Source organism: Danio aesculapii, chromosome 2, assembly GCF_903798145.1.
Source record: "Danio aesculapii chromosome 2, fDanAes4.1, whole genome shotgun sequence".
NCBI classification, from domain to species: domain Eukaryota; kingdom Metazoa; phylum Chordata; class Actinopteri; order Cypriniformes; family Danionidae; genus Danio; species Danio aesculapii.
Window position 1 is genome coordinate 23160357 of NC_079436.1, and position 18974 is coordinate 23179330.

The 18974-nt window shown below is 41.9% G+C and overlaps 1 protein-coding gene across 1 annotated transcript in view; it reads right to left on the reverse strand.

Moving 5' to 3' along the window:
* niban1b (niban apoptosis regulator 1b) overlaps window positions 1-18974 on the reverse strand; it is a 61045-nt gene that overhangs the window by 30289 nt on the left and 11782 nt on the right. The gene's annotated exons all lie outside the window — the stretch shown is intronic.

Genomic DNA, 18974 nt, shown 5'->3' on the forward strand with positions numbered 1-18974 from the left:
GAAAGTAGGTCTGAAAACCAGCATCTTTATATAAATAATGTAGCACATTCTAGTTTATTACTCCAAATTGATCTAAAGCCTGTCAGAGCTGATGTTGCCTGGTACAAAAAACCCTAGAACACAAAACCAGCCATAATTGTCATTTTACAAAAATAAACCGAAATACATATGCCTACCATTTATGTATACTTTGTTAGAATAAGACAATATTTGACCTACTTGAAAGTCTTTAAAATTGTCTTAATGGAGTGCTTAGCAATGCACATTACTAATCAGAAATTGAGTCTTAATATATTTACAGTAGGCGACGCGGTGGCGCAGTGGGTAGCACGTTCACCTTACAGCAAGAAGGTCCACACACATGTGGTACAGGTGAATTGGGTATGCTAAAATTGACTGTAGTGTATAAGTGTGTGTGAATGAGTGTGTATGGATGTTTCCCAGTGATGGGTTGCAGCTGGAAGGGCAACCGCTGCATAAAAGATATGCTGGATAAGTTGCAGTTCATTCCGCTGTGGTAACCCCAGATTAATAAAGGGACTAAGCCGAAAAGAAAATGAATGACTGAATATTTACAGTAAGAAATGTACAACATATCTTAATGGAACATAATCTTACTTACAGTCAAGCTTGAAATAATTCATATTGTAAAATCTGCTATTTTTACCCATTCAATGTATTATTGCCTATTGCCATAAATATATCTATGAAGCATAATACTGGTTTTGTGGACCAGAGTCACATATAGTTGGGCAACATAAACAAAGATTTACACTGCAATGCAATAAATTCTACTTTGCAATAATGATCCATATTGTTAATCTATACTTAACATTAAGGTTCCAATAGTTAGTGTTGATATTTAAATATTGTATTTATTAACATTAACTAAGAATGAACAGCCTGATCTCACGAGGAAACGTAAGTATTTTACGTTTTGTCAGTTTAGTGGCTAATTTGAACGAATTCGTATGATTTCAGTCGTACGAAAATGTATGATTTTAAAAAGGAGGTGTGGCACCTAACCCCACCCCTAACCCCAACCGTCATTGGGTGATGAGCAAATCGTACTAAATTGTACGAAATAGATCGTATGAATTCATACGAATTAGCCACTAAATCAAAAAGTTACGAATTTAGCCACGTATCGTCACCTTGGAATTATAGGGTTCTATCTGCGTTCTGCATAATTTTGAGTTATTGAGCTTCAAAGTTTTTGCATTCCATTTAGCAAACAGTATGTGTGTGACATTTGTTTTTTAAATAAAAAGTTTAAAAATGCAAACAACTTATAAAAAACATCCCATAATGTAAATAAGTTGTCATTTAATAAGAATATGTCAATAACAATTTTGATAAAAGATAGAACCTTATAATTCTAAGGTGACGATTTGTTAGTGCACAGTAAGTCAACAAGAACTACCATGTGTAACCTGTGTATTTTCATTTACTACCATTACCAAAGATGAGTTAATAATGTAATGAATGTATTATTGATTTTTGGTTCGTGTTAGTAAACACGTTGACATTAACTGATGGAACATTATATCCTAATATACACTTGTCATGTTTTATAGGAGATCAGTGAGATCATGCACCTATTGTTTCTCTCTCTGAAGGATCTGAAAGACAGTGAGTCAGTGCAGAAGGCTGAGTCCTCTTTGCCACTTCACTGCCCTGCCAAAATAGCACAGCATAGAGAGCAGGCCTAAGTCTTTTCAGCATTATTCCTCTGTGCAACCAAAATTCAAAACACCATTTGCAACAGCTCTCGGGCTTGGATCCCAATTTCCTTAAGGGAAAATATTCTTTGATTTTACTTGGAAAATTTGTTTTTCTGCCAATGAGTAAATAGTATAGAGTTCTGATTGTCTGAATGGAGTCAGAGAATTGGCAGCATCTGCATAATATGTAATTTACAGCGCACATTAGACACGCTATATTAACCATTACCACTGCTTTGCAAAACAGTGTCTGATACCATTTGAAACTGACAGAATACTGTTGACTTGTGGTGCACCTAAAATCACTATGATGTTTCTGAGTATCTATTTCAGATGATAAAAACAGCCTACTGTTTATGAGCATTAAATTCCATGTGGAATCAAAATTTACAGTGTTTAGTTTGCCAGCACTGTTATTCTATAGGTGAACAATTATCCATGCAAGTAAATGAAAAAATCTGTCCTACCAACACCCTCACATGTGGGATATTTTACTGAATAACAATATGAGTGAGAAATTACACCTTTTTTATTTTATTTTGAACAACTGACTCTGACGAGAAAGACTGACCACATGACAGACCCCCAATAGCTCTTTCCTCACATAATTGCACATGGGAGGAAGTGGGAAGAAGTCATCTTGAAATGGAAGGGAAGGTTAAGGTATTTGATTACAGATTATGAGAGAACATGCATTTAAAAAAAAAATAATGCACAAAAAAGTGCACAGATAAATCGTTTATGATAACCTTTACAATATTACATATAAAAATAAGTATTATAAAATTTAGTTTCATGGCAATTTTAAAGAGATCGCTACGGTTACTAAAGTAACCCTTCGTTCCCCGAGGGGGGGAACGGAAATGCTATGTGGAAACTTCCACTATGGGGGATTTCGTCAGAATCCAATCATCTGAAAGAGTATAAAAACGGGCCAATGAAATGCCAATGAGTTGGCAGCGTCAGCGTGCACAGCTGGCGTCAATGACAATCAGTCATGCTATAAAGACGCAGCCAGTGCCATGCTCGACATCCTTTTCTAGCTGAAGAGACTTTCACGCTCAACAGCTAAGGGACAATCGTTGTGGCGAAGGAACATAGCATTTCCGTTCCCCCCCTCGGGGAACGAAGGGTTACTTTAGTAACCGTAGCGTTCCCCTTCGGATGGGGAACTCCAATGCTATGTGGAAACTTCCACTATGGGGAAATCTATGGAAAACGCCACAACGAAAGAACCTTACTGCGCCCCTGGCGAAGGGTGTGCCACGCAGTAGAGCGAGCGCACCTACAACGCCCCGAGACACAGTCTTCCAGCGTGTCCCCTGGCCCTCACTTACCTGTTCAGAAACGGTTATATTTTTCGGGGAGTCGCAATAACCCAGTAAAAAGGTTTTGATACGACAGTACGTTGGGAAAGCGTTCAGTCCCGATAGGGAGGACGCTGCGGAGCTTACCTGCTACCCAGAGGGGAGACCTGGTGACAATCTATGGACCAGCCCAGAGATGGGGGGGTCCTAGCATAAGGATGGTTAGCGGGGAGGGAAGACACGAGCCTGCCCTAGAAGGGGGGACTATACCGTGGCTGAGTGAACGTATGGGATCGCCAGCGGGGATCACACATAGCAGGCACCTATACCCAGAACGCGGGCTGACCAGCGGGCATGCCGACAACGTAACGGGCCAACACCTGACTCCTCCGCTGAGTCAGGTGCTGGGGGCCTCGGAGGAACTCTGCAGGGTTCGCCAAAGAAATGGGGAACTAAACTGACAAAGCTGAAAAAGCGCACGTATCTCCGGGTTAGGGAGAGTGGCGCAGCAAGCGTGTTTCGACACCTCAACCGAATCGTTTCCTCAATCACCAAGGGTTGCCTAATACCCTTGAGGAAACTGGCTCCACTCGCAGATTGTAACCTTGCAAATGTATTGGGTGTCACCCAACCCGTAGCTCTACAAATGTCTGTCAGAGAGGCGCCGCGTGCTAACGCCCAGGAGGATGCGATGCTCCATAGTGGAGTGCGCTCTCACCCCCGGGGGACACGGCTCACCCTGGCCCAAAGGCGAGGGAGATGGCATCCACTATCCAGTGGGCCAACCTCTGTTTAGATACGGCACTTCCCATCTGCCGACCACTGTAATGGACAAAGAGCTGGTCAGAGGATCTAAGGCTCTGAGTGTGGTCCCCATATATTCGCAAAGCGCGAACAGGACACAACAATGAAAGGACTGGGTCTGCCTCCTCCGTGGGCAGCGCTTGCAGGCTCACTACCTGATTGTTAAAACGACGTGGTAGGAACCTTGGGCACATAGCCGGGCCGGGGTCTCAGGACAACGTGAGAGTAGGCCGGCCCGAATTCTAGGCACGACTCACTGACCGAAAATGCCTCCAGGTACCTAACCCTCTTAACCGATGCCAACACGACCAGCAGAGCTGTCTTCAAGGACAGAAATCTCAAGGATACTGAGTCGAGTGGTTCGAAGGGATCCCCACGTAGGCTCGTAGCACTACCGCGAGATCTCAAGAGGGTATGAGAGGGGGGCGGGGAAAACATCCGCCTCGCACCTCTGAGGAACTGGATGATGAGGTTATGCCTCCCCACGGTGCCGCCATCCACGCATCATGATGAGCAGAGATGGTGGCCACGTAAACCCTCAGTGTGGAGCGCGACAGCCTTCGCTCCACCTGTCCTGAAGGAAAGAAAGCACAACACTGATCTGGCAAGATCGGGGGTCTTCTCGGCGAGAAGCGCACCACTCAGTGAATAGACTCCACTCCAGGGCGTAGGCATGCCTCGTAGAGGGTGCACTAGCCTGAGTGATGGTATTAACCACCGCCACCGGTAGGTTACCTAAGTCTTCCTCGTCGCGTCTTATGGACCCCACGTGGAGGTTCCACAGAACTAAGCGAGGGTGCCAGATGGTGCCCTGTCCCTGAGAGAGTAGGTCCTCTCTCAAAGGGACTCGCCAGGGGGGGCGTCGCGAGGAGGGAGAGTTCTGATATCCAGGTCCGGTTGGGCCAGGGGCGCAACTAGCAAGACCTGCCCCTCGTCCTCCCTGACCTTGCACAGAAACTGCGCGAGTAGGCTCACTGGGGGGAGTGCATACTTACGCATGACTCGGGGTGGAGTCGCCATTCTCCCGGGGAAGGAGCTGCCGTGAGAGCCTGTTGGTCGCATGGTTGAGCCCATCCGGGGTGTGAATAGCAAGCAGCGACTTCAGCTGCGTATGACTCCAGAGGAGCAGACGGCGAGCGAGCTGAGACATGCAGCGGGAGCGTATACCCCCCATCCGGATGGAATACGCTACCGCGGCCGTGCTGTCCGTCCTGACCAGCACGTGTTGCCCCCTCAGCACCGGTAAAAAGCGGCGCAGAGCGAGAAACACTGCCAACAGCTCTAGGCAGTCTATATGCCAATGCAGCTGGGTTCCCCTCCACAGGTCCGCAGCAGCATGCCCGCTACACACGGCCCCCCACCCCATACTGGAGGCATCTGCCGAAACGACAGCCTGCCTGGACCCCTGACCTAGGGGCACACTGGCCCGTAGGAAGAAGGGGTCCTTTCCAGGGGGTGCGGGTGCGGTGACACAGCGCAGTGACAGTCACTCGGTGTGTGCCCGCGTGCCATGCGCGTCTGGGGACCCGATCGTGAAGCCAATGCTGTAGTGGTCTCATATGGAGCAATCCGAGCGGCGTGGCCGCGGCTACGGATGCCATATGCCCCAGGAGCCTCTGAAATAATTTCAGGGGGACCACTTTTTTTCCTGTCAAACTCTCTCAGACAGTTCAGCATTACCTCGGCGCGCTCTCGTGAGAGGCGCGCCTCCATAGTGATCGAGTCCAGCTCCAACCAGAGAAAGGAGATGCTCTGCACGGAGGCGAGCTTGCTCTTTTCTCGGTTGACCTGAAACCCCAACGGGCGGAGGTGCCGGAGCACCTTGTCTCTGTGCATAATCAATTGCTCCCGAGAGTGGGCTAAAAATCAACCAGTCATCGAAATAATTGAGCGTGCGGATGCCGGCGAGCCGAAGGGGCGCGAGGGCACCCTCCGCGAGCTTGGTGAAAACTCGCGGAGACAGAGAGAGCCCGAAGGGGAGGACCTTGTATTGCCACGCTCGACTGGAGGGCCTTGTATTGCCATCTCGGCTGGAGGGCCGGCTCGATTGCATCCTTCGCCAGGAGGACAGCAATCTCCTCTCGCAAGACAGGGGCGGACGCAGGACTGACCCTGGTCACCCGTGAACCTGGGAGGCCGTTTAGCGAACTGAATCGCATAGCCGAGCCTGGTCGTATGGATGAGCCATTGCGATGGGCTGGCCCGCGCTAACCAGGCAGGCAGAGCCCCCGCAAATGGTCCCACCCGCACGATCGCTGACGTGCCAGCGGCGGGGCAGCGTGGAGTGAGTGGGCTCATCCGGGGAGCGCTGGGGTCCCACAGGAGAGCAGGAGAGGAGATGTTCTCGTCTCGCACTCAAACTCCAGGAGAGGGGCTGGGAGTGGAGAGAAAGGAGACCGTTCTCTCGTGCTCCATGAGCCATTGGCGAAATGCACCGATCCTGCGAGCTGGAAGGCATAGCGTCCCAGACTGGCAGTGTTCGGGCTGTCACATCCGGAGGAGGGGAAAAGTGCTCTTTCACTGAGGATTTTGATGGCGTTTTTTTTTTTTTTTTTTTTTTTACGCCTTTAAATAACGTGCCCCGCCCTCCAGCGGGGAAAGAGCAAATTCCCTCCTCCCCAGATGGCCCGCCTCAGGGACGCTTCGCGGTCCGTTTTACCGAACTTAGCGGCGCCCTGGGCGGGGGACGCTGGTTGCCTGCGCGATGCTCGGCGCAGCCGCGTGGCCGGAGGCGCAGGCGGGGCGGCGAAGCAAAGCTGCGGGCGGGCGTCCTCGGCGAAAAAGCAGCGGATGTGGATGGCTCGGCGGGGGGGAGCGGTCATACAATCCCGCCGATAGAGACCTCGCCCATCGCCTCCGACTGCTCTTTCACCGGCGTGAATTCCTGGGCGAATTCACTGCCAGTGTCGCCGAACAGGCCAGCCTGGGAAATGGGTGAGTTAAGAAAGCGAACTTTGTCAACGTCACGCACATCACCAGGTTTAGCCTGAGGTGGCATTCCTGGATCACGGATGTGATCATCGTCCTTCCCAGGGCACACACAGCCGACTTTTTTTTTTTTTTTTTTGTAAGAGCATAGTCGGTTGCGGTGCGGAGCGCATGCTCAGTCCTGGGTCAGAACCATCCTCGCGCAGCCGGGCCAGCGCCTGCGCTTGGTAGCGCTGGTAGGTGGCCATAGCGTGCATGGTGAGGGGTAAGGCGCACGCAGCACACTGCGTGAGCCTACTGTGCCCAACCAGGAAGAAGGGGATGGGGAGGCTTAGAAGGTCTCGCCTTCATCCTCCACATCACACCCCTCTAATCGGTCCGGCCGCGGAGCTGGGGGATAAACCATCTCCAGAGCCACGGCCGAAGCAGCCTGGGGAAGCACAGCCGCAAAGTCTGCTTCTGGATTCGACGCCGCGCTCAAAGTCCCGGAGGGAGCGAGCGGGTTCGAATCCTCGTCAGACCTTGACAGCCCAACCTCCAAGGATGGTGAGGATGGAAGCGCACGCAGATCGGGCAGAAAAAAGTGCCCTCAGGACAGCGTGAGTTTACTGTGCACTTCCGCGAAGGGGACGGGAGGCTTTGAAGGTCTTGCCTCCTTATATCCTCCACATACACCCATCTAGTCGGTCCGGCCGCGGGGCTGGGGGATAAACCATCACCAGACCCACGGCCGAAGCAGCCCGAGAAAGCACGGCCATCATGTCTGCTTTTTAGATGCTAACGCCGCGCTCTCCACCCCGGAGGGAGGGAGCGAGCGGGCTCGCATCCTCATCAGACAATGACAGCCCATCCTCCGATGCAGCGATGGACATCTGACCCCCGGTGTCATCAGGTGAGAGAGCGACCATCCAAGGACGGAGCGCTTCTCTTCACCTGAAGCTTGGATGGAGCGCGTGGAGGAGCGAGAGGTCCACGGCCCGGGGGCGGCGGATTTACTCTCACTGAAACCCTCAGATCTGCCCGAGTGCCAACCGCAGTGCGGGGGACAACTGGGGTGGGTGGCTCTTTTGCAAGAGCGAGCCGCGATCTTAACTGCGCAACAGACATGACATCAGTGATGGCATGCACTGCCCGCGAGCACCGCATTAACATGCTGGACCCCCAGACATGAAACGCTGTGCTCGTGCCCATCATCCGGGGATAGGAAACCACCGCATCCAGAAACGCACGGTCGGAGTGACGTCTTGAAAAAGACGCGCTGCACGACCGTGTTGCTCTTTTAGGAAAGCTTTTTTCCTATATACAAACCGCTCTTGGAGGACCGGACCCAAAGGACGCCAGGCAAGGGAGAAATACCCAGCTCGACCATCTGCCACTGCGTATACGCGCTCTGGACCGGGAGAAGCTGCTTCTCGATCTCTCTCTGTAGACACAGGTTGGAGATACCCTCAAAGACTCTCTCAGAAGCTTCGTGAAAGGCTCTGAAAGCGAAAGGATGTCGAGCATGGCACTGGCTGCGTCTTTATAGCATGACTGATTGTCATTGACGCCAGCTGTGCACGCTGACGCTGCCAACTCATTGGCATTTCATTGGCCCGTTTTTATACTCTTTCAGATGATTGGATTCTGACGAAATCCCCCATAGTGGAAGTTTCCACATAGCATTGGAGTTCCCCATCCGAAGGGGAAACTGTAATTCACCCAAAAATAAAAATTAGCTGTTTGTTTACTCAACTGAAGGTCAATTTAAAAAGTCATTTACATCTGGTATGAGTTCAGGATGAATAAATGAATAGCAAATAATAATAATAATAATAATATTAATAAAATTTGTCGTTGTTCATTCATTCATTTATTTTCTTTTTGGCTTAGTCCCTTTATCAATCTAGATCACCTCAGCGGAATGAACCGCCAACTTATCCAGCATATGTTTTACGCAGCAGATGCCCTTCCAGCTGCAACCCAACACTGGGAAAGATTTGTCGTTGTTGAAAATATATTTAAAGTAGGGCTGCATGATATTGAGAATAATGTAACATTGTGATTTTTATAAATTGAGATATGAATACAATTTCACCTGATTACTTGATATCTCTCTTTGGAAAGAATTGATCATGTTTAATTGGGACGATTTTGCCATGGAAGTGCATCTCCATAAAAACTAATAAGCACTCTATAAATACAATAAAGAAAAAGATACAATTGAAATAAGTAGATTTTTATCGTTTTCCAACTCATAGTATTCAGTTACAGTAATCATTCATTCATTTTCTTTTCGGCTTAGTCCCTTCTTTAATCAGGGGTCGCCACAGCGGAATGAACCGCCAGGTACAGTAATTGAATAATAAAAAGAAACATAATTCAATAAACTATTAAGCATTCTTACAGTTACAAATGGTACAATTTCCTATGCCTGAATGCTTTTAAATCATTAGACAATCACAGGCCTCAAAAATACATGATAAATCATAATACAAACTCAACATTGCATATCCTGCGATGTGACTATTGCTAATGATCACATCAATGCTGAAATGATATATTGTGCAGCACTAATTTGAAGGCAAAATTATTTTCAATCATTTCCAAAGTGATGTTTAACAGACCAAGGAAAAGTTCATAGTATTATAGAAAATATTAAACTAAAATATATATGCCAGAATAATGTCTTGTCATCACTGATCTCTTTTGCTTAAACTTTAACAAGATCTTATTCAAGTTTCTTTGTTCCACACATGTCTCTCATATGACTTTAATAAGGATTAAATGTTGCACATAAGGAATATTTAAGCTTCGTTATTGCTGTTCTGTTTTAAAGTTTAATCAATAGATCAACTGTGGTTATAAAGGGTTTGACAAAATGTGTTTGTTTTGTATATACACGGTAACTATAAACTGTACTTAAGGAAATACATTTTAGGTATATTATTTACAGTAATAACAGAAGTTTTGGAATTCACATGTTACAACAGAGTGAAATGTTGGATTAAAAAGAACAATTATATAAAACAGTAATCAAATCCTGCTTTTCATTCTCACCACCCACTAATCAAACCTATCCAAATATATTAATCATTAGTACACTTCACCACAAGGAGCCTGATGCTAGAAATGGTAGAAGGAAAGTGAGAAGAAGGAAAGCACTTTGCCAACATATCTAAAAACTTAAACACAATATATTGCCTTATATTATATTATCTCAACATTATCAATATTCTTTCTTAGGCAAAAATAATAACAAAACTAAACGTGCTGCTTATCAGTGAAATATCCTCATTTTGAGGCACATTTCTTTTCTCCTTGTTTATTTTTTCACCCTCTTAATGGAGTTTTCCTTGCTATTATACTATTAGATTTTAAGGCCTTTTGGGTAAAGTTTTTAAATGTGCTGTACAAAAAAATGAGACTGACTTTGTCTAAATTGAATTAACAGAGTTAGAGAACAGACAGCAGCTCTGAGGAGGGCAGAGAGATGAGATAGTTGTTTCCTGTGAGAACACACAACCCAAACACACACCACACACACACACACACACACACACACACATGAACACGCACACACACTTGTGTTATGGGCAGGACCGTTGTGAATCCTGGACAACTCAGCAAATTTTACTGTCTAATAGAATTAGAAACCATAAAACACACAACACATTATCTCCCTAACCATTATCACACATGCACACACACACACTTGTGTTAACTGTTGTGCAAAATTTACTGTCTAACATGCTCAGAAAACCTCTTTAACCATTCTCACAACAGCACTATTTAGAGCTATTTTTCTTTTTTCAACATTGCATTTAGATATTGCACCACACCGTCCATCTCTGCTCAGTTTATATTTTACAGAGGTGCAGGACATGACAGCCCAATCACAGGAGGAAACATAACTAGTTTATATTTTGTCAGTTTAGTGGGTAATTCATATGAGATCGAATTCATACAAATTATTAACTAAATCACATTACGAATTGCCTGAGGTCATGTTGGACACGAAGACTTACAAGAGGGCAGAAGTTCATCCAAATGAGGGCGTATCTATACTCATGCCAGGAAGTCCTTATAGAAAACATGAACCTCTGCAGCCTCTTGAATACACTCAGTGTTTATGTTTGTGCTCGGCATCCTTTCATCTGACGGCTGGCAGACTGAGATTTCAAACAGCTAGCAGTGATGGTGGAATCTCTGTGGGGCAACGAGCCTTTCTTGGTAATTGGTATAATTAAATATAATTGGGTCCATTATAGTCCTGTGTAATTGCAGGATGTATTGATGCTGATAAATCCTGTGCTCATAAGGAAATCGAGAGAAAAAGCTGAATCATGATAGACGACCCAATATATATATAGTTGAAGTCAGAATTATTAGCCCCCCTGAATTATTAGCACCCCTGTTTATTTTTTTCCTCAATTTCTGTTTAACGGAGAGAAGATTTTTTCTAAACATAATAGTTTTAATAACTCATCTCTAATAACTGATTTATTTTATCTTTGTCATGATGACAGTAAATAATATATGACTAGATATTTTTCAAGACACTTCTATACAGCTTAAAGTGAAATTTAAAGGCTTAACTAGGTTAATCAGGTTAACTAGGCAGGTTAGAGTAATTAGGCAAGTTATTGTATAATGATGGTTTGTTCAGTAGACTATCGGGAAAAAAATTAGCTTAAAGGGGCTAATAATTTTGACCTGAAAATGGATTTAAAAAAATTAAAAACTGCTTTTATTCTAGCCAAAATAAAACAAATAAGACTTTCTCCAGAAGAAAAAATATTATCACACATACTGTGAAAATTTCCTTGCTCTGTTAAACATCATTTGGGAAATATTTAAAAAAAAGAAAAAAAAATATCTAAGAGGGGCTAATAATTCTGACTTCAACTGTATAAATATTTCCGAAGGATCATGTCAGACTGAAGACTGAAACCATGATGCTAAAAATTCAGCTTTTAAATCACAGGTATAAATGGAAAACTACATTCAATAAGAAAATGTTTATTTAAATCTGTGACAATATTTCACAACTGAACAGTTTTTGCTGTGTTTTTGATCAAATGAATGGAGCCTTGGTGAGCAGAAAAGCCTTTTAAAAACATTTTTAAAAATGTACTAATGCAAACATTTTGACTGGTAGTGTCTATGTGTGAGTACTGTATCAATTCAATTCAATTCAAAAAACTGTACCTGTCCCCTAGGGGCAATTCAAGGCATATGGAGAAGCACCAAAAGAAAACAATATTATTAACACACAAAACACAATGTACAAATAGATAAACGACAATAACAACAATAAAGACTAACAAATATATTAAATACAAATATCTAAAATGCATTCCTATAATTTGTTACAGTTTGGAGTTTAAAAGCAAAATAGCTTTAGGAACAAAAGTGGCTCTCTTTCTCTGAGTTCTACACACAGTGCAACGAAACCGTCTTCCAGAAGGGAGCAGCTCAAATGCTGAATGGAGAATATGTGAGTGGTCCTTAATAATCTTGCTTGCTAACCTGAGAGTCTGTTGATCACATATGCATGAAAGAGATCTAACATGCAATCCAATAATCCTAGAACACACTGTAACAACACTTTGTAGCCGATTTCTATTCTGTAAATTAATAGAATGGAACCAACAAGAAATGGAAAATGTGACAATGCCCTCTATAAAAGAATAATAAAAGGACAACAAAATATCTCTTAAGAATCTCCTCAGTGTTAGAACTGAATTTCAGCTGGCAGTCGAAAATGGTACCCAAGTATTTATACTCCACAGGAGCTAGTTGAGGAGTATATACACTGTGTGCGTGTGTGTGTGTGTGTGTGTGTGTGTGTGTGTGTGTGTGTGTGTGTGTGTGTGTGTGTGTGTCTGTGTGTCCATTTATAGCCAGATATACAACAGTTCTGTCTGGTTTTTGAATCTGATTGGCTGATTGCGGTGTGATACTCTGCAAATAACAGCACTCGTCCAGCTTCTTAACCCTTCACTTTTCTGTATTACTCCGCCCACAAACAGCGACAAGCAGAGGACACTCTACAGTTTGACAAATATTGCTGCTGTTGGACAACATAAATGTACTTCTGAGGCTTTTTTAATCATTAATTTATTTGTTTAGATTGCAACTATGCAGTTTATTTATAAGAATAGTGCCTATTTTTAAATATTTATAATTTTGGAGATACAGCCTGTTGGTGGCCATTATCCTGTCTTTGAGCAGAGCAAAGACAGTCGACGATGTTCATCCACAAGATGGTGACAGAGACCACATAATAAGCCCTTAGAGGATAAAACTAGAGTAATCTCTAACTACAGCTGATCAAATCATTATAAAACAGGTAAATGACTTTCTAAGCCGGTTTTCTAAGTTTTCTTATTTATATACACGATTATGCTGTCGAACTGTTGTATAAACGCAATATCACACGAGTGTTGTGGCTGTATATCGTCACTGGTGGGACACTAAAGGCACTCAGCCTGCGGCCTAGTGTCAACACATGCCTCCCACCCAATAGTAGCTGGATGCAGCCTTTAAGATGCAAGCTGAGATTGCATTGGCCAGAGACGCAGTGTCAGACACAGTGCACTTGATGGAGCTAGTGACGTCACTGTGAGTGGTAGGGTTAGGGGTGGAGTTAGATGAGCGCATTAAAAAGCTTTGGATGCAGCTCAGCTTGCATCTGCACCGAGTCGCCACATTGCACTGCTACTTGTGTGATATTGCTTATATATATATATATATATATATATATATATATATATATATATATATATATATATATATATATATATATATATATATATATATATATATATATATATATATATATATATATATATATATATATATATATATATATATATATACAGCTGAGGCGACGCAGTGGTGCAGTAGGTAGTGCTGTCGCCTCACAGCAAGAAGGTCGCTGGTTCGAGCCTCGGCTGGGTCAGTTGGCGTTTCTGTGTGGAGTTTGCATGTTCTCCCTGTGTTCCTCCGGGTGCTCCGGCTTCCCCCACAGGCCAATTAAATTTTTTTAAAACCATTTTATGGTCAAAATTGTTAGTATCTTTATGCTATATTTATTTTCGATAGTCTACAGAACAAACCATCATTAAACAACAACTAGCCTAATTACCCTAACCTGCCTAGTTAACCTAATTAACCTAGTTAAATGTCACTTTAAGCTGTATAGAAGTGTCTTAAAAAACATCAAGTAAAGTATTATTTACTGTCATCATGGCAAAGATAAAATAATCAGTTATTAAAACTATTATGTTTAGAAATGTGTTGAAAAAAATCTCTCGGTTAAACAGAAATTGAGGGAAAAAATAAACAGGGGGCTAATAAGTCTAACTTCAACTGTGTGTATGTATATATATATATATATATATATATATATATATATATATATATATATATATATATATATATATATATATATATATATATATATATATATATATATATATATATATATATATATATATATATATATATATATATAATATAAAAGTTTTCAGGCATGTTTTCATTCATTTAATTTTTTCACAACACAATAAATGATGTTTAATACTAATGTTTTAGAGTTAAAGTGATAGTTCACCCAAAAATTATTAAAAAATCTCACCATTTACTCAACCTTATCTGTTTCCAAACCTTCAAGGCTTGCTTACTTCTGTTAAACACAAAAGAAGATATTTTAAAGAAAGCTGAAAACCTGTAACCCTTGACTTCCATAGTAGGAAAAACAGATACTAAGAAAGACAATGGTTACAGATTTTTTAACATTCTTTAAAATATCTTCTTTTGTGTTCAACAAAAGAATGAAATTCATAACGGTTTAAATCAAGTAAAGGTTGGGTAAAAATGACAGAACTATCTCTTTAAAAATTGATATTTATTGTGATAACTCCTTAATAATCCTTTTGGTGAAATAACTAATTTTCACGACATTTCAAACTGACGTTTTGATTAATTACTTGCATCTTCGTTAAATAAAAGTATTAATTTCTTAAAACTATAAAACTGACCCTCAATTTTAGACAACTTGAAGTCAACATAAATAGTCCAACAACAAATTAACGAGGCAGATGGTCAGAATGGTAAACTGAATGTGAAATGTATTGTGTGTGCAGTGATGAGTTACACAGATCTGGATCTGGGAAATGTGTGTTTTCTCAACTGTTTTGCAGACAGCAGATTGGCTTTGCTATAACATCTGCACTATAACTCTGCTCTCAAACATCCTTTCATCTCCACACACACACAAACAGGCTTTTAAATAGCCCAGGCTCCAGTTTCTCCCCTGATCACTGATATCCTGACAGAGGACGTAGCCTGGGACTTTAGTTTTATTGTTTTATATGCCCCTTACCCTTTACCCCACATTTGTGTGTTCTTTTGAGTTTTGATGCAGGAAAGAGGAGGCAGAAAGCAAGGCAAGAGTAACAACCCTCCCTCGCAATAATTTCACTATCAAACAACACATCAAATTCACAACCCCATCACAAAAAAGCCTAGTGAGATATCATTTACATGCTTTTGGTTGCACAATTCTTTACTAACAAAGTCGCAAACCATGTAGAACAGTCTCTCTACGTATGTGTTATTTGTGAAGTGAGGTCATTTCCTGCTAACACTAAACGCTGCTAACTTCCGACGCAGCTGTGAAAAGGTTCAGTACAAATGTTACACAGTAGAAGAGGCCAGTCATTTAAACCCCCGTCTGAAACTAAAAATGGAAAAAATAGTGTGATTCTCATGCCTTGTATCTAGATGTCACGGTGGGAATGGAAAAAAGTTTTTTTTCCCCTTTTTGGACATATTTCACAATGACCTACATTTCATAGCTGACAGCCTGAAATGCTGCCAATACATGACATTTATGTAGAAGAACAACCAACAGATAAAAATGACAGTTAGATGCAGAATTTATAAACAACCTATAAGCTTGCATTGAACTGCTGCTTTCTCAGTGCCGTGTAACCACAGTGTTTTCTCTGAAAGTTAAAAATATAATATTAGATACATAAAATGTCGTAGGTGTAGCAGCCTTTAAAAAGAACGTCTTTTTTGTTGACCTACACTGTAAAAAAATGTCAATGATTTCAACGGTAATAAACTGTATAAATGCTGCAGCAAAAATCTGGTTAACAATAAGTTTCCTTAATATGTGAATTCATTCATTTTCCTTCGGCTTAGTCCCTTTATTCATCACAGCGGAATGAACCGCCAACTTATCCAGCATTTGTTTTACACAGCAAATGCCCTTCCAGCTGCAACCAAGTACTGGAAAACATCCATATACCCTCATACACTATGGCCAATTTAGGTTATTCAATTCACCTATACTGCATGTCTTTGGACTGTGGGGAAACCTTAGTACCCAAAGGAAACCCATGCAAACACGGGCAGAACATGCAAACTCCACAGAGAAATGCCAACTGGCCCAGCCGGGACTCGGTGCTAACCACTGAGCTGGCAACAGTGCTAACCACTGAGCCACCGTGTTGCCTCATAATATATGAATAACCATAAACTGACGTTCCCCACTTCAATTTGTATGCTTTTGTAGTTCTTTTTATTTTTTTCAGTTATGTACATCAGAGTTTTATGTTATATATAATTCTGTTAATGTTTATTGCATGAGTTAACTTTATCAAATGAAATAAGTGCAGTTAACTCAAAATTGACTGAACGTTAATTCTACTCATTTGAAAAAAGTTTTGAACTCAGTGTTGAAGTTAATGAGTTAGTTAAATACCTCATTACTTCAACTTAAATGGATTAAGTTCACAGTACTCATATAGATTAGTTTTTTAACTCAAATGGTTTGTCGCAATCGGTTTCCTCAAATGGTTTGAGTTGCCTTAACTTATTGGTTTTAAAGTACTCAGTTGGTTTGAGTTATCTCCATTTATTGGCTTTTACTGTGCTCAAATTTCTCCATTTACTCAAATGGATTAAGTTCACAGTACTCATTAGGATTTGTTTTTGAACTTAAATAATTTGTTGCTCAGTTTCCTCAAATGGTTTGAGTTACCTTAACTGTTTGGGTTTTACAGTGTATATATTAGTATGTGTCTCTGCTTGTGGAAAAGTTGTTTGTAATGAGCTTTGGTTCATCATGACTTTCTCATTGCCTCATGTTTATGATTACAAATGTACAATGTGAAGAGTTTAGTAATTCAATATATTTGTGTACAACTATAAATGAATGAATATGGTAGTTTACAGTAAATTGTTGACATTTTGTTTGATATTTTCTACCTTATTTTTAATTTTGACAACCACAACTGCAATTTTTTCTATAGATGCTACAGCTTTTTTATAGTGTATTATGGTTCCATGAAGAACCTCTAACACACAAGCAATCCCTTTTTTTCCAACCCAGGCTCATTCTGATTATGTACCCTGGAATATATTTCTGAAGAGAGCAAAATTTGTCCCCGGAGGTACGGTTTTGTGCCGTTTTTGTTTTTCGCGAATCCACCAGAGGCTGCTGTGTGCGCTTTTTAATATCTCAAATTTTTCTTGCGAGTGCCATTCGCACCTGCTCTTCTCGCGTAAATCCACCAGAGGCCGCTGTCAACTGACTGACTGACTGACTGACTGACTGACTGACCGAACAACCGACCAATCTCCCACCAACCCACTTCCCTAAAACCCAACTGATTTAACTGTTTTAAAAAGCACCGATTGACCAGCGCTCACCCACTAAACCAAACCCACAGTGCTTTGAAAAGCAATCCAGAAATAGAAAAGGCCTCGCGGCAGCCTGATTTTTACCACATTTTCAGATTTTATCACATTCTCACCCTGTTATTTACTTGTTTATTTTACCCTGTCGTTATGGTCAACTCTCATGGTCGTCTCAAATCCTCCGACGCACGCGACGAACCACTGGACAAACTGGTAACAGTGAAAATACTGAAATACTGAAAAAAGGATTTTGGATTCTTAAATGTATTTACACTTGAACCCACAGCCTTTTCAAAGTTTATGCCAAATCAAATCAAATACACAAAAAAAGAAACAAAACAAGTTGCAGGTAAATTTTGAAAGTGTACTACCTTTAATGCACATTTTTATGACTGAGTATGCAACTTAAACAACCTACAATATAATTTTAGACAGCCAACTAATAACACTTTATTGGTCTTGTTTTACTCCACTTTACAATGTTTTACTGGCAACACCACTCCTCTAACTCTTATTTGATGTTTAAAAGCATCAGACTTATAAGTCCAGTGGTTTGGATGACCAACTGAGAAGAGTCTGCTTTTCACGTCACCTCTTGGCCTGCAAAAGTGATCTGTAGTCTTAAACGCCCAATGAGAGAGAGAGAAAGTGCTCCACAAACTAACTTATCAGACAGAAGCCATCTCTTTCTCCCTCTCCCCATTGTCACTCTGGTTTAAACTGAAAAATAGCACATGGTTCACCAAATGATAGCCATTTTTGGAGAAATTACATTATACTGTCAGTGTGGGTTCATAAGGAGGCTGTTTCGGTCTTTGATAGTTTTGAATTCAAAATGAAATGTGGCAAGCACTTCACTCAGGAAGACAAACTGAGACTAAAATCTGAGTGTAACTCTGTGTAAATGAAAAACCCTTGCAGCAGCCTGATTTTTACCACGTTTTCAGATTTTACCACATTCTCACCCTGTTATCTAACCCTGTTATACTTGTTTATTTTACTCAAGCCCTGTTGTCAACTCCACTCTGTGTCTCAAATCCTCCAACATACACGACGAGCCACTGGAAAAAACTGGTAACAGCGAAAAAGCCATCCACACGAAGGTAAGCGGTCAGCTGGTAAGTGCAAATAGGAACGGCGTCTTATCGTCCTTTAGCGTTTGTTTTAAAGACGAAATGCAGCCATACGTACTTCTGGCTACATAATTCATTATCTCCAAAAATGTATATCATTATCAGAACAAGCACTTCACTCAAGAAGATAAACTGAGACTAAAATCTGAGGCTAGAGTGTAACTCTGTAAATGTCTGCAAATGCAAAGTATTAAAATCTAAACTGAAGAAAAACAGAAGGTTATCTGAGCTCACAATCACATATGGTGCATCTCAATCAGCTCCCTTGTAGGCCACATTATTATTCTTTAGGTGAATAATTAATCTGTGCAAGTTAATACACAGAAAAAAAATTTGTTTTGGTAATCTTTAATCAAAGACTGGCCATTTGTGTCTGACTT